The sequence below is a fragment of the Harpia harpyja genome, chromosome 6, assembly GCF_026419915.1.
Source record: "Harpia harpyja isolate bHarHar1 chromosome 6, bHarHar1 primary haplotype, whole genome shotgun sequence".
Taxonomy (NCBI): Eukaryota; Metazoa; Chordata; class Aves; order Accipitriformes; family Accipitridae; genus Harpia; species Harpia harpyja.
The window spans coordinates 66,932,634-66,949,107 of record NC_068945.1 but is presented as its reverse complement, the minus strand read 5'-3'; the positions used below and the strand labels follow the sequence as shown (position 1 = coordinate 66,949,107).

General features: G+C 48.6%; 1 long non-coding RNA gene across 4 annotated transcripts in view; it reads right to left on the bottom strand.

Annotated features, from left to right (window-relative positions):
* Positions 1 to 1,232: 1,232 nt before the first annotated feature.
* Positions 1,233 to 16,474, bottom strand: part of LOC128142923 (uncharacterized) — a 34,049-nt gene continuing 18,807 nt past the window's right edge. For 3 of the 4 annotated variants that reach the window (XR_008235565.1, XR_008235567.1, XR_008235566.1), the window contains one exon: positions 1,233 to 5,468. This is a non-coding gene — a long non-coding RNA (uncharacterized LOC128142923). Of the gene's footprint in view, positions 5,469 to 14,187; positions 15,873 to 16,474 lie in introns of those variants that run through there. The other variant, XR_008235568.1, reaches the window with a different exon arrangement.

Below are 16,474 nucleotides of genomic sequence, written 5' to 3'. Positions count from 1 at the left end.
TGCAATCATTTTCAAAAATGGTCATTGGCCAGCGTTCTGGCAAGACGTCTTCCATGAGAGCAGCTGAAACCCTAGCAGACTCAAAGCAGACCAGGTGCCCTCCCTCCACCCGGAGACAGAGGAGGACTATCCCTGTACTGCCAGGGCTGTCAGGTCCACTGGCCAGCTCTGCAGGGTTCGGCAACAAGCAGCCAAAGAACAACGCTGATTAGCTGCTCATTAACTGAGCACAGCACATCCTGAGCACTGAATGAGGCAGCAACTCAGCGCAAAAAATAGCATGGGATTGCATAATTAAGGGCTATCAGGACTCACCCACACGAGATGGATCGTTGCAGGTTGCATGAATATTTTTAAGCCAGGGTTTTCCCACCTTGCGTTTGCTCATCTTTGCTTGGCTAGGGTGCTCCATCACAAATGTGCCTGGATGTGAACTTCTGAGTTTAGCTCCTGAGTTTTTCATACGGTTTTTGAAAAAAGTGCTAAAATTAAGGGAATATGGGTGTCTGTTACTCGTAAGTATCAACAGGAGTGATTTCTTCTTTCCCGTGCCCCAAAAGGACCCTGCATCACTCAGACACGCTGTACAGAGCATGGTAGGGCAGAGGTTTCATGCTGTCAACCCAAGAACAACCACACTCCTTCTCCCAGTCTGCAGCAAGACAGAGCAAATGTCCCAGCAGCACGTCCCAAGTGCCTGCCCCATCCCACCAAATATTTGTCACAGGTTCATCTGTGGTGGCAGGACTAATGTGACCCTGCCCTCGCTCCCTAGAGCCCCTCGTGTCACCCCATGCCAAGCCACTGCTCCAGGTTTGGGGTGGCCACATGGTGCTTACTCAGAGGGGATGAGGTAACGTCCCTGTCAGCAGTGACACCATCGCCTTCCCCGCAAAGCACCCTTCTTATTGCCCTCTCAGTCATGTTTTCCTGGCAGGCAGCCCAGCCAAGCGATACGGTAATCTCCAAAATGGTATCAGACAGGGAAATCAGCTGAGGCTGGAATATCTCACTGCAACGTTTAGGGTGATAGCATCCATCCGCATGGACAGATGAACGCCAGCAAGACGAGACAGAGATTTCTGGCTCCCTCGCCCCCTCTCCCTCTCACCAACCCTTGTTCCCTGTCTGCCGTCCCCACGGCTCTGTCCTTGGCCAGTGGGCTCTGTCCCTGCCTGGTCTTTGGTCCCTGCCTGGTCTTTGGTCCCTGCCTTGGGCAGAGCCCTGCAAGGCAGCAAGTCTCTCCTGAGTTCCCTCTGCTCCTGAGGACCTGAAGAAATGCTGAGTCTCTCTTTGGATGGTTTTTGGTCTTGTGGTATTTAAAAGGAATAAAGAATTGGCCAGCAATAGGAGAAAGCTTTGAGTTTGCCTTGACCAAGCCTGGATTTGATGTGGTCCCTGCCTCCCAGACCAACAGCAGCATGTAGAGGATCCTTGCTTTTAGACCTTTCAGAATTAATGGGATCAGCCTGGTGCTCTCTGCTGGCACTTCCAGGGTGATACAGCGTACAGGTGGTCTCCATGGGGTCCTTCATCTGGAAAGGGACTGCGATCCTAGGTAGCAAGTGTGGAGGCAGCATGGGGACACTGGGAGTGCAAAAATTCATCCCACAAGTCCTGACAAGAGACCAGAGGGATCAGCAGGTCTTGCTGGGCTGCTCGACCTTCTTTAGCCCCAGGCATGAGATGGATGCTCTCTTGAGATGCAGAAGACACCAGCGCCTCTTCACCGGAGATCACTGCCCCACCGTGAAGATCTCCATGGTGGGATCACGTTTTGGGTGAAATCAGCTCCCACAAAGCAGCCAGCTGTGGTGAGGCAGCACCCACCCACACCGCTGGCAGATCGGCCCCATCCTCCAACCCAACAGCTGGATGGAGAAGAGGACCTGGTCTGAAGCCAACTGGGCTGCCCTGGCATGGACCCCTTCCTTGCTCCTGTGGGAAGGATGGTGAGAGCAGACACTTTGCAGATGAACCCCTTTGCTTCCAGTCCACAGCAGGACAAAATTGCGTTGTCCTAATGCACAGCCCAGCACAGCTTTTAAAAAGCAGGCTTGTTTTTTTAATCTGAGTGAGATACTCATTTCTCATGGTAGGTTTCAGCGTTGCCGACTCGTGTAATTTTATTATAAATCTTGTGATATTTCATGCCGCCTTTGACGCAAGGGTGCCCGGAGTCACGTAGCTCTGTGACAAGGAGCTTTTATTAGGGGCAAAAATAGACTGGTATACTTGTGGTCCTCACGCTATGAGGAAAGGAGGAAAATATGCTCCCTAAAGGTTCCAACAGCAGGCACAGAAAGGAAAACAAAACAAAACGTAACCCAAATCTGTATGATAATTTTATAAAATCCCATGATTTTTAACCTGCTGTGATTTTTCCCGATGCTGGTTCACATCTCCTGCTCTCCTGAGGGCAGCCGCTGCAACGGCTTCCAAGCTGTTCCCTGAAATGTGGAAATCCCCCTTACACAAACAATGGCACTGTTAGTCTTGCTGATTTTCTGGAAGCACAAAAACATGTTTGTTTTCAGCCATGATCCACTGAGGGAATTTCCTCACTGATTTGGAGTTTGGGATTTTTTTTTTTATTCCTCTGAAAGCCATTTTGCCAGTTTCCAAGAACCTTAATAAACTACAATTACCAAGATTAAGAGCGTTGTGTGGTTGGCATCCAATACAGAAACGGACCCTGAATTGTGATCACTTTGGTGGAAACCGGCAGAAATCGCCGAGTGAAATGACTCCTTTGCCTGCACAGTCTGAGAGCGTAAAACCGATGTGCTCCTATTTGGGATAACAGGTTGCCTTTGGCAGGAGCTTTGTGTTGATGGAAGGGCAGGCAGCTGCCCGAAGTGCTACGCTGTGGCTGATGGGCAGAGGAGACCTGCTTGCACCATAAAAAGGTTCTGCTGGGGGGTTAGCAGGTTCCTGGGAAGGAGGTTCAAGGGCATTTCCCAATAGATAAATACACTGTGAGCCCTCACGCACCAGTGGGTAGAGTGGCTTGAGCCTCCAAGGGTCCAGCATCTCATTTATCAAGGGGATAAGCACGCTGGAGTCCCTGTCTCCACCCAACGTGCCCCAGATGTTGCTGCTGGCCATCATGTCCCATGTGTCCTCTCCCCACTGCAACACTGTGCACAGCTCTCAGCACGAAGCTGATGGAGGGATGGGGGAGGAGGAGGGCAAAGGACTCAGGTCACCACCTGGATGGATGACGAGGAGGAACACACTGTCCTCATGAGGAGCATGGGAATGTCACTCCTGGAGCCGGTGCTGGGTTTGAGGGCATGGAGTTTGCGACTCATCTGAAAGACAATCTGTCCTGGCACGTGGAGGCTGGAGGAAGAGCTGCTCCCCAGGAAGAGCATCTCCAACTGCATCACTGGCAAACGGTCTTGTGGTTCCTGGAGCTTCATTGCCATTCTTGCTCCAGCTGCTTATGTACCCCTGTCTGGAGAAACAGGGGCAATATCGAATCACGCCCAGACCTAGCAGGGATGGCGATGTGCCACCAGCGGATAACAAATACTGACCCATGTCACTGAGGCTTTTTGGAGCTAGATGAGCTGTAGCACTTGGAGATCCCAGTGCCACCCTTCCTTCCTTTTGTGTTTTACTGATGACCGTGGCCACCCTCTCCCTCTGCTCCAAGTCTCGATAGCACATCGAACCCTTTGATCCCTGTCACGTAACCGAACAGTGTCAGCATGCAGAGCATGCCGTCCAAGCCATGTAGACACGGAGCAGCCAGCAAGTCAGCTTTGGGAGAGCACTGGGTGCCTCAGCAGAGGGATCTCTGCAGCGTCAAAGATCTGAAGTGAGGTCTGATCCTCCCAGGAGCTGCAGAGGTGGGGAGTACCACAAAGGCTCCACACACATCCCTCCCACGGGAGGAAGAAGCTCCTCTGCCAGTTATACATACAGACCTTCCCAGCAGGAGAGACGGCAGCTATTCAAGAAGGAAGTCTTTGAAACCATACTCTGCTGCAAGTAACTCAGTGACCCCAGGATGAATACGTAAGGAGGTTTTTTTTCTAGAATAAGTTGAAGGATACGTGGAATTTCCTAAAATCATCAGCAAGGGACACATTCATATTCATTTGTGTGACCACGTAGCTTTGATTCCCGAGCTGCCAGGCATGTTAGCAGCTCACCACATCCATTGAAGGACAGCAACTGCTGTTGAGCATGGTGGGTCTTTGCACCCTAGATACTCAGTGGAGACCCAGGCAATGCTGAAAAATTCGCCAACATCCATTCTCGTTCAGGCACCCACAACCATGCAGCTTTACAACAACATCCACATCTGCCCTAAAAGTTGTCCCAAGGGCAGTCTTCCCGTCTGGTTCCTGAGCTCCAGTCACACCTGCAGCTCGATGGTGGGATTGCAGCCAGCGCAGGACAAGGAGCCCTCACCCCCTTCCTGGCTGTCTGGGCTGACCCTGAGATGTCCAGCATCCAAATACATCCTGATGGGCTCAGGAGAGCATCCCGCACATGGACACGCTGCTTTTCCCACGGCGGGTTTCCTGCAGTGCTCCACCAGCATGATAACTGCTTCGCCTGCGAGGGAGGCAGGACTTAATTAGAGGAATCTGGAGAAAGGCAGATTTTGTCATGTAAATGATTCCTGTCATAGGACATGTTCTAAATTTGGATTCTGAGGCTGGGGCTGAGCAGAACAATCTCTGCCGTAGCATGGCAGCTGTCAAAGGTAGGGAGAAGCTTTGAATGCCTACAGGCATGATCGCTGGTGCCTTTTATTTCACTGTGGGGTACATTTAATCCTCTGAGCACATCAAGTGATTATATATTGCTGGACAGGAACGACCCTGTGAGACAGGCTCTATTATCCTCACTTCTTTAGTTAAGGTAGCCAAAAACCCAAGTGCTTGTAGGCAATAAAAGGAATTGTTATCAGGGACATGATTTGATCCTGGGATTTCCAAACTCCCAGGCCTGTGCTCAGGCCATGAGCCAATATCACAGCCTGTTTCTGTTTAATATTTTCTTTCCCCGTTGCTCAGTACCGCACAGCGTCACAACGGGAGGCAGTGCTTTCTGCTCAGCTCCACCTGGTAATGGCGTCTCTCGCTGTGTTTTCCTTCTGATGCTGCACCACAAGGTACCTATTCCTTTAAACTAACAACTTCTAAATAAAAAAAACCTGGTAGTTCTGATAGCAACAAATAAGGTCCCCGATAAGGATGCATTTTGTGTGTGGATTCTCTGGTGCCTTGTAGGGTGGAGGCTCAGGCTCACCTTGCTTGCAGGTGAAGGTCTTACAAGACTTCATTTCTATCTGGATTCCCAGGGGAGTTGCAGTCAGTCTGCAATCTCTGTCTTCCTTGCTGCTCCCCTTTGCCTGCTTGCTTTCATTAAACTTCCAGAAATTTTGCGCTTCTGAGTTCTCCATCTCTCTATTAAATTCAGCTGAAGACGCCCAACAGGTTCACCAGCTGCAAGAGGTGTTGGAGAGACAGGTATATAAGCATGAACCCAAACACACCATGCTCGAACACGTAAGCCTTGCTTTCTTGGGAAGCCAAGCTAAACAGGGAACAGTGAAAATTCACTTTGGAAAATGGCTGGAACAAAACCTGTTGAATGTATAATGTGGGTAATCTTCCAGCGGCTGGGAGAAGTGCTAAGATAACTGAGGCAGAGTGATAAAGTGCATCATTTATAAGCACTGGCTTCTTTAACAAATGCGGCTCCTTATTATGCTCATGAAATATACATGGAGAAATCACAATTTCTGATGGTGTTCAGCATTCGCAATCACTCAGTTTGATGGTTTAACTCTGCACGGACCAGGCACCGGCACTGCTCTGGAGCTGATCCCATTTGGATGGGTTCATTTTGGCTGGCCAGAAAGTATGGCTGCTCCTTGACTGACTGATTATTTAAACAGCTTCAGCCTTGATGTAAATCCCTCGGCTGTGAATATTCTGGTTGTAAATTTGACATACAGTTTCTATATGCCAGTAAAACTTGACCTAGACCAGTAAAACTATTAATGAGCTAAAAAACCCCACCCACCCGGACACACATCTAGCAAATCTCTTGGAACATGGAAGGAAATATGGGCAAAATACTGTTGGCAGCACTTGCTGAAGGTCCTTCTTCAGCTTTTACTTTTGTGACCCATAGAGCACTTCCATGGCGTATTAAATCAAACAGACCGCCCTAATAAATCATTTTCAGGAATAAAACCACTGAGGAAGAGGTCCAAAAGTCAGACTGCTTGCTATGCTAGCACACATAGCAGCGATCTGCCCTCCCTCTGCCCTCTCCACCTGCAGCCTGCGAGAAGTAGCAATTAGCCAGCCTGGGGGGAGTATTCCTTGCTTGGGCTGAATGACACCCCGAGCTCAAAAAGTTCAGGTGTGAGCCCCGTTTCGTAGGAAACCTGGCCTGGGTTCAGCCGGCCAGCGATGAATTGAACTCTAAGGTCAAGCTGAGTTTGCAAAGCGGAGAAACCCGTCAATCAGCAGCATGAAATCGTGCCCCGAGTGCCCCGATCCTGAAGCGGTGGCTGAGCCCTGTGCTGGGCTCCAGGACACCAGGTCCTGGGCTGTGGCCCATCTCCCACTCAGAGATGTGGTCCTGATTTTGGAGACCTGATCCTGAGCTTGGCTCACCTCCAGGATGGAGGAAATGACTCGAATGACTCTTTGGCAGCAGTGGCAAAGAGGAAATAATAAAGAAATCCTTGAAAATAAAAAAGACACTATCGTTAGCAATGGACAGTGAAAGCCCAGCAGAATTTTGATGGGGTTTTTTTGTAAGGTCCCTATCTCGGTTGAACAATCAAACCCAAAGAGAAGCAGCACAATGTTCGTGTTCTTCCTGTACCTGGGGACTGTACGTATGGACTAGGACTCGGCTGTGCAAGGAGCTATACAAATCCAGAGCAAAAGGACTGACCTTACCCCAACGACGGCTTTTACCTTCTGTGTTTAACACAGGAGACAGCAGATGGACTCAGATTTAAGGACAGATAAATGAATACGAGATTTCAGTGACAAAGCCATCTGTCTAGCCAAAGTCACCCACTTCTGTAGTCTGTGAGGCTTGGATCCACCCACTTGTGTTGTAGAGCCAGACTCCAAGCTCAGTAATTTTACTTATGGTTGAGCGTGATGTCTACTTTGCGGGGAGATGAATTGTGCCCTAGAGGTATGTACTTCTCTGCATTAATTGCAAATGCAGAGCAGGATTTAGTTCTGATTCTGTCGTCTATAGTCAACATGTCCCAGGCAGATGCTCAACAATTTAGCTCTTTCCCCGTTAGAGATAACTTTATTTGGTGTCTTGGTTCATTTGTATGTAGGGCTTAAGTGATGGACGAGCAAAAGGGATCTTCAGGATACTCTCATGAGTTGACCCAATGGCAAAAGGACTGGTGCTCAGAAGGACCAGTCCTACCTCTTCTCACCCACTGCCACCTGACCAGTGTCTTCTCCTAGCTTAAAAGGCCCTGTAGGAGCACAGTTAAATAAAGCCTTTGATATTCTTTGATGAAGAACTGACTGGTCCCCCGACCATTCATCCCAGTTCAGTGTCTCCTTCGAGCTCCTGCACGCTGGGAACTGGCAGGGACATCCTGAATGCACCTGGGGGCTCGTGGCCAAAGGAGAAAACACTTTTGGGGGCGTTAGAAACAAGCCAGCCGAGAAGCTCCCATTGCCTTTGGGTTAGGCTGGCTTTGTGGAGGTGCTTGTGTCTGTGCATCGACCCCACAAACAAACTCTGGACCAAAGACAAAGCCCCTGGTGCGGGTCAGGCTGTCTCCTTTCCTCCCCACCCCTGCCACTCACAGGGAGCTGGCTGACAAAATGAAGTCGCAATGGCTCCGTCTCCATGAGTCCCTAATTTCTGCTTTTGTAAATAAATGGTCCAGTGAGTGATAAGAGCAACCGCTTCTGCTGGTTTGTCCCTCTGGATGGAGGGGGCTTTGCATGCCAAAGGATCTTAAATTTTGGTAGGGTTTCGTTTTCACATTGTTATTTTGAAATGTCAAGGCCACTTTGCATTTTGACGCTAGACGTCGGCAGAAGCAGCCCCACCATCTGTATGTGACAGAACGAGGCACGTGCAGGGAGCTGGGTCCAATTCTGGCAGAGCCTCAGAGGCTGCAGCCTGGGACAGGTTTGCAGAAGCCAACCGGGAGGCTGTGCAGCATCTCAATATTACATTCAGGAAAGGCGGTAGCTCTGCTTCCAATGTGTTTCCTTTGCTGTCCTCCCACCCTCGTTCCTACGAGCTCCTCATCATAATTTTTACAGCACAGCTGACAATTCCCTCCTATATTTTCTGTCCCTGAGAACTCTCTGTTCAAAGCACCCGCAAGAACTGCCAGGTATTTAGACCAAAGGCTCACACAAGTACCTCTTAAGAGCTGTTTCTCCACTATTTACCTGCTTTTTTGTGTGGTCTGCAAAGTATTTGAGTGGGCAAAGGCATATTCACCCTCTGGGCTCCTGGGCTTTTTATGGAAAGAGCATCAAAAGCTCCAACCTTTCAAAGCTGTGCTGCAGAGCTTCTTGCGGAGTCATCGCTGTCCTCTGCCACATTGCTGGCAGCTATCGTCTCGTTAAAATACAGGTTCCCATTATCTCTGACTTGGCCAGGAGTGTTACAGGTGCCTTGCTAGTCCTGCACGTGTTTCTCCTGCAAATGCATTACTTTCCTTCGGTCTGGCTGATTTTTCCAACCCTTCCCACAGTCATTCATCGATTCTTTTAAGCAAATTGCAAAGCAAACAAACAAACAGAAACAAACCAAACCACAACCCCCAAACACAACACGAAACACAAAATAAAAACCCCAAGCCTCATCAACCTGAATGGTTTAAAGCTGGAGAATATATTAAAAATTTCCATCATGGAAATTTCCTAGCTCAGCATGGAGATTTCCCAGTATATTAGACTCTTCTGTTTTTCAAGGCTGCAAGCAAAGAATGGAAATTTCCAATTACTGCATCAAAGGCTGCTGCTCTCCTGACAGTCTGCTAAGCAGGGGTCATCTGCTCCTGTAGGACATTAAATAATTTAAGGGAGGGGCAGGGAGGATTTGCTCAGCTGCACCGTTTCCTGCACGAGGCAGAAGCGTTTCCTCCGGTTCTTGGTGGACGGGAATGAGCCCGGTGGCCCGAGCAGGACCTCGGGGGTCAGGACTTGGGGGGATGCCTCTCCCCCCATCCTGGTAGGCTTGGTGTGCAGAGGTGGGACCCGGGGGAGCCTGGGCGCCTTCGTCTTCACCGGAGCTGTCCAGCCCTCAACCCATTGCACGGTTGACTTCCCACCACCGAGATGCATACGCAGAAAGCTCCTCTCTGCCGATGGATCATCGTTTTTTATTCCTCCCCGTGCACTAGACTGGGAGGAGAGCAGAGGAGGGAATATGCCAAAGCAGGGAGGAAGCAAACTGCTCCCCCCACTTTGTAGCTGCCCTCCACCGGTACCCTTGAACTGGAAAAAAAAGCTCTGCTGGCCACTTCCAGCCAGGTTGTGCATGGAGAGGGTCAGAAAGGCAGGAGAACCAGCCCTTGCTTTCATCTCTTGACTCCACCATGGGCTTGCAGCATGGGGTGAGCAAAGCGGACCGAGCCGCTGCATGGGGGTTTGCAAAGGTGGGCAATAGCTCCTACCAGGCAGCGTGGTGTGCGGCTTAATCAATTTGTGCTTGTAGACGGCGTTGGAGTTCCCAGCTGAAAGGTACTGTATAAAAGTGCAAAGTAATGCCATTACACGGTGATTTTCTTTAACAAGTCTCGGTGCTGCAACATGAGAAATGTTCAGGATGATGCCATTAATGGTAGCCAGCTCATCTACTTTGGCAAAAGCAGCGGGGAAGGAGGGAAGGGAGAGAGGGAGGAGAAATGAAAACGTATGAGTCCTAGGAGAATTCAGATTTGGACTTGATGTCTGATTTTCTACAGGCCATTTCTTATCTGTATTTGTAAATCTGGCTCTGGGGCATTTATGGGAGCTCTCTTGTACTAATACTTCTTCTGAACTCTGGTAGTTACAGCATGTTTTTTGTGGGTCCCAGCTTATTACAGAGTTAATCATGTGAGCCAGTTTATTTAAAGGGGGAACTAGATCTGAATGTTCTCCAAGCTGAAAACATCTCTTATGAGCATGAGTCTGCAGCAGTAACACTCTGTACTTTTGCAACTTCTTGCATCCGAGAAATTCAGAACTTTTTGCAAAGCAGAGTTGATGTTGTTTCCCTTATAGCGACGGGGAGGCGGAGAGACAAAAGTGGTTTGTCTCAAGGTTTCTTTGTGAGTTATTGGTAAAACATGATTAGAGGCTTGTTCTTGAGGCATGTTGGCCCATATACTTTCTGTATCCTCTCAGTTTTAAGAACAAGTCAGGCTGATTGTAATCAAGCCCAAGAGCAAGTATTTGTAGCATCTGAGAATCAACATGGGTCACAGAGTTACAGAACAGAGTAAAATGAGCTTTTCTGTGAGTCCATCTTCATAATACGTTTCAGAAAATACAGCTGTTGTTAAGGGGAATGTCAGTGTGAGTCAGGTATGTGACAAGTTTCAGGCAGCCAGCAGAAAAAACATCCGCAAGCCTTCTAAAAATTAAAGGAGATCATTTCTGACACAAATGGTCTTGCATCAAATGTGAGCCAATTGGTTCAAACCTCATTATGACAGATAAAATTATATTTATCACTGGACTGGAAGCTGGTGGCTGTTCACAGACTTGTGAACATCACCTGTGACAGCATTTGGTATGAGCTAAGAGAGAACAGATTTGAAGAGAGATGCAGCAGCTGGTAGCACAGTAGGTTTCCCAAAACTGCAGAGAGAAATGGGATAAAACATTGAGATGAAACCCCCTGGATGGAAATGAGAAGGTTGCGAAGAAGAGTTTTTTGGGGATGTCCAAAAAACTACAGTGTTCAGCGTGGTGCTCATCTTGGATGAACAGCAAGATGAAAGCAGCAAGAAGAAATAAAAAGCAGTATATAACGAACAAAAGGCAGGGGAAAGAGGGGGTACAGATACCAGGGAGAAGGCGTCATGTAGCAAATAACTAGGGAGAGTGTTGCTGGGAGGGGCAACGCGGTGGTGGTTGGGCTGAGGAGGATAAGGAAGAGAAGAAGGAGTATTTAAGGTAGATGAGGAGCAAAAGGAGTCCTTACAATGGAGATGTTAAATCTTTACTAAAAGGGAAGAGGGCTATCAAACTTTAGTGTCTGATCCAGCTAGCTATTTTGCTTTTCTAAGCAGTTGATGGAGAGAGACAGCTCTTCTGGAGGGTGATTCAGTCACTCCAGAGATGGGTGGGATGAGTTGCTTTCTAAAAGTACTTCCTTCCATTGACTAGAGAGGGGGAGGCTAGACACTTGGCTCACACCGAACACCTGACTTTTTGGCAGCTAAAATTAGGTAAGATGAATCTCTTCTGTTGGTAGAACCAAGGAGGATATTGGATATCTACTACAGACAAATATTTTTAGATCAGTCAGCTAGGAAATTTGCATCAAGAGGTCTTTAAAAGCTGCCTACATAGGCCTCTGGACTGTTCATGTTAATTTTACTGCAAGCCTTAGCATATGGAGGAGCTCCTGAAGGCCAGGAGAAGGATAATGCATTGATGAAAAGGCAAGCAGGACAGCATAGATAACTATAGGCATGACAACAGATCCCATGCAAAACAGTGGAAGCACTACATACAATTCAATCTATATAGAATTAAATGACAAGAATATAAACAACGTCTGTCAAGTTGGTTTTGATAGAAAAACAGTACTTTCAAATGAGCCCGGCTTATCGTTCTTGAATGAGATTAAAGACTTGTTTGATAGAGGCAACTGCGACTGTACAATACCCTCAGACTTTTGTCCTCACGCCCCATACTCCATATGTACTTGTTGGTGATACATTTCAATTCAAAAACTGGCACGCTAAATTATCAAAGAACCGTTTTTAAAATGGATTAAAAACTGGCTGCCTAGCAGACCTCAAAGACCAGCCTCAGCTGGGAATTAGCACCAAATGTAATGTTGAAGGTGAGGTGTCACAGGGATCAGGAGGAGGTCTGATGGTAAATACAAAGTCACTGCCAGTGATGTATCGCTTTCAGATGACACATAGGTGGATGAATAGTCTGACTCGGGCTCCCCACGCAAGCTGTGCTCATTCAGACACTCACCAATGGCAAGTTCTCAACCTAGGGAGAAGGACAGCAGGGCATCGCCGTCTACTGAAGGATTATACTCTGAAAAGATTAACTGTGGAAATTATTCAGGAGACAAGGAACGCAATATGATCTCCCAGTGTGAGACTGGTTAAAATGGCTAATGCAAACCTTCTGTAAGAAGCACGTCCTCTTTGTGCATGGTGGGGAGCTCTGCCCAGCTCATGGTTGTGAAAGGATGTTGCAAAAGTGGTAAAAGGAACAGAAGAGAAGCATCGCATCCAGAGAAGGGCAACAAAGCTGGTGAAGGGTCTAGAGCCCAAGTCTTATGAGGAGCGGCTGAGGGAACTGGGGTTGTTTAGCCTGGAGAAAAGGAGGCTGAGGGGAGACCTCATTGCTCTCTACAACTGCCTGAAAGGGGGTTGTAGCCAGGTGGGTGCTGGTCTCCTCTGTCAGGTGGCTGGAGATTGGACAAGAGGAAATGACCTCAAGTTGTGGCAAGGGAGGTTTAGGTTGGATATTAGGAAAAAATTCTTTACTGAGAGGGTTGTCAGACATTGGAATAGGCTGCCCAGGGAAGTGGTGGAGTCACCATCCCTGGAGGTATTTAAAAGACATGTACATGTGACGCTTAGGGACATGGTTTAGTGGGACTTGGCAGTATTAGGTTTACAGTTGGACTTGATGATCTTAAAGGTCTTTTCTAACCTAAATGATTCTATGATTCTATGATCAGTGTTGCTCAGGGGCTGGAGGCAAAGCTTTGGAGGGAGAGGTGCAGAAAGCTCTGGCTTTTTAGCTGGTCAGAAGCTAGGCAGAATACGATTGCTCATCATGTGTACTTCCACAGGCTGTGGGATACTAGGCTTTCATGGGCTCTTTAAACATCAAAACAGTTATAGCAAGACCAATGACTCAAAGTGGAAGCCAGACAAGCTCAAATCAGATAAAAGCTTCAAGACCGTAGCAGGAAACCTGATCCACCACTGGAAGGAGTAGCAAAGGGAATAGTGGCTCCTTCCCTGCGTGATGCTTTTCTGGGCTGGAGCACGTGCTTCTGCTGGGCATGCCTATGGGCCCCCATGCCGGGTGAACCAGGGAAATGCATCAGCTTGTCATCTCAGAGAGGTCCAACCAGATGATCTCATGTGCCATGCATGACTCCGACTTTGAACTCCCCGCATGCCTCCTCAGGCTGGGACACTTGCCAAGCCGGTCTCCCCTCGAAGGAGAGCTCTGCGTCAGCAGAACAAGCCGCGCAGAGCCAGCAGTGCCTCCTCCGAGCCAACTGTGCCCCACACACTTTTGGGATTTGCTCCAGTACTTTGGGCTTTTTAGCATTTTCCTGCTCCCGGTCACACGCTTCTGACAAGGACCTGACTCATGAAGGGATGCGCCTCATGTGCATGACTCCATCTGCCTCCCTGACCCGTTCCTCATTTGCATCTAATGACTGCTCGGTGATTTCAGGGTTTGGACGTTTTCCTTGCACCAGCTCCGGCTCCCATGACTTCAGCCGTAATATTTCCCCGAATCCCTCCAGCTGCTTTTGCCAGCGGCTGCTGCAGACATTTCATCACCGGCAACTGTTTGGCAATGCGTTGCGCTGCTGCAGTTGGGATAAAGGATGCCGACTACACCGGTGGCGAACTTTGGGGTTTGCAGCCTGTGGTTGGGGTGGTGACACCCCAACCGGTGCTGCCAGCCCCTGTCTCGTTGCCAGCCAGGTGACTTCTTGCGACTTCTCACCTCAGCAGCAGATGAGCCATGCCACCTCCAGTCTGAGCACAGGCTGAGGGACGATGCCCCCAAAAAGCGCCTTCCCCCCAGGATTCTCCCACTGCGTAAAGGACTGGACAGCTCAGAAGATGGTGCCATCACCAGGTCCATCTCACAAAGTGGGATTTAGCCTCCTCACGACTTGGAAAGGAGACTTGCAAGGAGAAGGCAGGTACTTTGGGAAGTGCTGTGTATAAACTAGCAGGTTTCTCACCTGGTGTGAGGGGAACTTATGGAGCAGTGGTAGGGAAGGGAGATGGCATGAGGTGTCACGGACAAGTGGAGGGAACACACTCCATTCTTGCTATGTCCAGAGTGTTGGGTGGTAGCAAATCTGTATGTTTGTCCCCCTGTACATGCCTCGGTTTCCTTTTCTATAAAATCTGGTGCTATAACCCGAGCAGTATGACGATGCTCAGGAAACAGCACTAAATACAACAGCTGCATCTTACAGGTGAGGTAGGAAAGAAATGTGCTGGCCATGGACTGCAGAAGGTCTTGGTCTTCCAAATGTTCTTCTTGGCTGGACCTGCTCGTTTCTTCAGGCATCCTTTGGAAACGTGGCCACCCAGGTTGCAATATTCTCTGCAGCCGCCATGAATAAGGTAAGTGGGTTTTTTCCCTGCCTCATACTGGCAGATTGTGTGTTGTCACATTGAAGGCACCACCCAGCACGGTGGAGGTGGAGGCCTTCTGTGTATCAATCTAATCCTGTAATTAACCACTCTAAATAATGAAGAGATAGCTAGATAGTTCAGTCTAACCTTTCACACTCAAAGGATAGTATTTTATGGGCTGTAACACATTTTCCAGCTGGGCCCTACTGCTCTCTTGGTACCACTTCGGACTTCCAGGGACTAATATAATATAATGGAATAGAATAGAATATAAAATGCCTTAATGCCAGCCAGTTATACTTTTAAAACAAAGTCAGAGATGTGCCACATGAGATGGCAAAAATTACTCCAGTAGCACAGGAGAAGCATTGCACAAGGTTTTTTTCATGTGACACCCAAACAATGATGCAATCTGATGCTTCTTACAACTTCACTATATCACACAGAGACAGCAAGAGAAGTGTACAGAAAGCATCCAAAAGTCCTGGGCTGAAATCCCAGCAAAGCCGGTGGCAGGATTTCCATCCATTTAGGTAAAGCCAGGACATCTCCCCTGAGAATCCCTGCTGGCTCTGCTGCATTGTGTGTCCGTCTCCAACTTCTCCTTCTATGTTACCCATAAAAAGGACACAGGAGCACCTGTTTTACTCACAGGGCTGTTGGGCAGTTTAACTCACGTGTATTTGCATGGTGCATGGGAATTGTCTGTTGAAAGAGTCAAAATAACCTCATTACTGCCTTTATTGCCTGAATATCTGCCCATGCTATAAAGGCTAGAAGCAGATTCATGCTCCCAGTCTGTGCTGTGCCATCAGATGTGAAGTTCGTTGATGGTGTCCTGTATCCCTCTCTCCATCCGTGTGCTTCATCTACCACTACAGTATCTAAACACCTTCTGTGGCCAATTAACATCAATAATGAAATCGGCGGTGGCTTTTCCCGGAGGCTCTGGTGTTTCCTCTTCCCTGCCTGGGGCACAGGTGCAGTCTTGCCCAGTGGGATGCCTGGGCTGGAAAGGATGCCAACGTTGTGCCATTCTCACACAGTGGTCCATCTTCCCACCTCTTAGCCTTCTGGACAACTCATGGCTTCCTCTGCTCTACATTTTCTGGTCCGCAAGCAAAGTACAAACTCCATGTATTTTTTTTTAGACCCTTTCACTGTACAAGTCCCTGTTCATCTATGTTCTTCCTGGACCTTGAAAAAGCAACAAAACCAGGACTTAGACTGTGCTGGAGGAGTTTTCTCTGGGGAAGCTTCACAGATCTTGACTGCCAACGGGTGAGCTGAACTGCATCTGAAAAAAACATTTCCAGATGGTTCCCCATGGAAACTCAAGATGGTTGAATATTCCCTCAAATCAAAGGATGCTGGGGGTGTCCTGCACCCTCTCAACCAGACAAGCAAGGGAGAGCCATTCTCTGAAGAGCATGTCATGCCTATGTCTTCCTGAAAAGGCAGGAGACATTTGTGTTTAAAGCCTGAAATAACTTTTCCTAAGTGAAAGAGAACTGCTCACGCAGCGTCCCTGCGATACAGAGACAACGGGAGAGAGCTCAAAGTTCAAAGGGACAGAATTGGGGAGAGACTTTTGCCATCGGACGTGTCGTGGGCACTGAGCTGGGTGGTCAAAGGCGAGAAGAAGGTGGCATCACAGGTGCATGACCCTGCAAATACAAGTCATGGCTAGGAGGGGAAACCAAGGGATGAGTCACAGTCAGCTGCTGGGGAAGGAGATGAGAGTAGCGTGCTTTGTGCTGGGTCTACATCCCCTTTGCTATCTAAGGCAGAGGATTTCCTTGCTTGGGCTTACAGCTAACTCAGCGTAATCACCTAGTGAGGTCCTGCCATCTTCTCTCTGGGGGTATGGACTCAAGTATTTGGAGCAGGAGGCTGCAA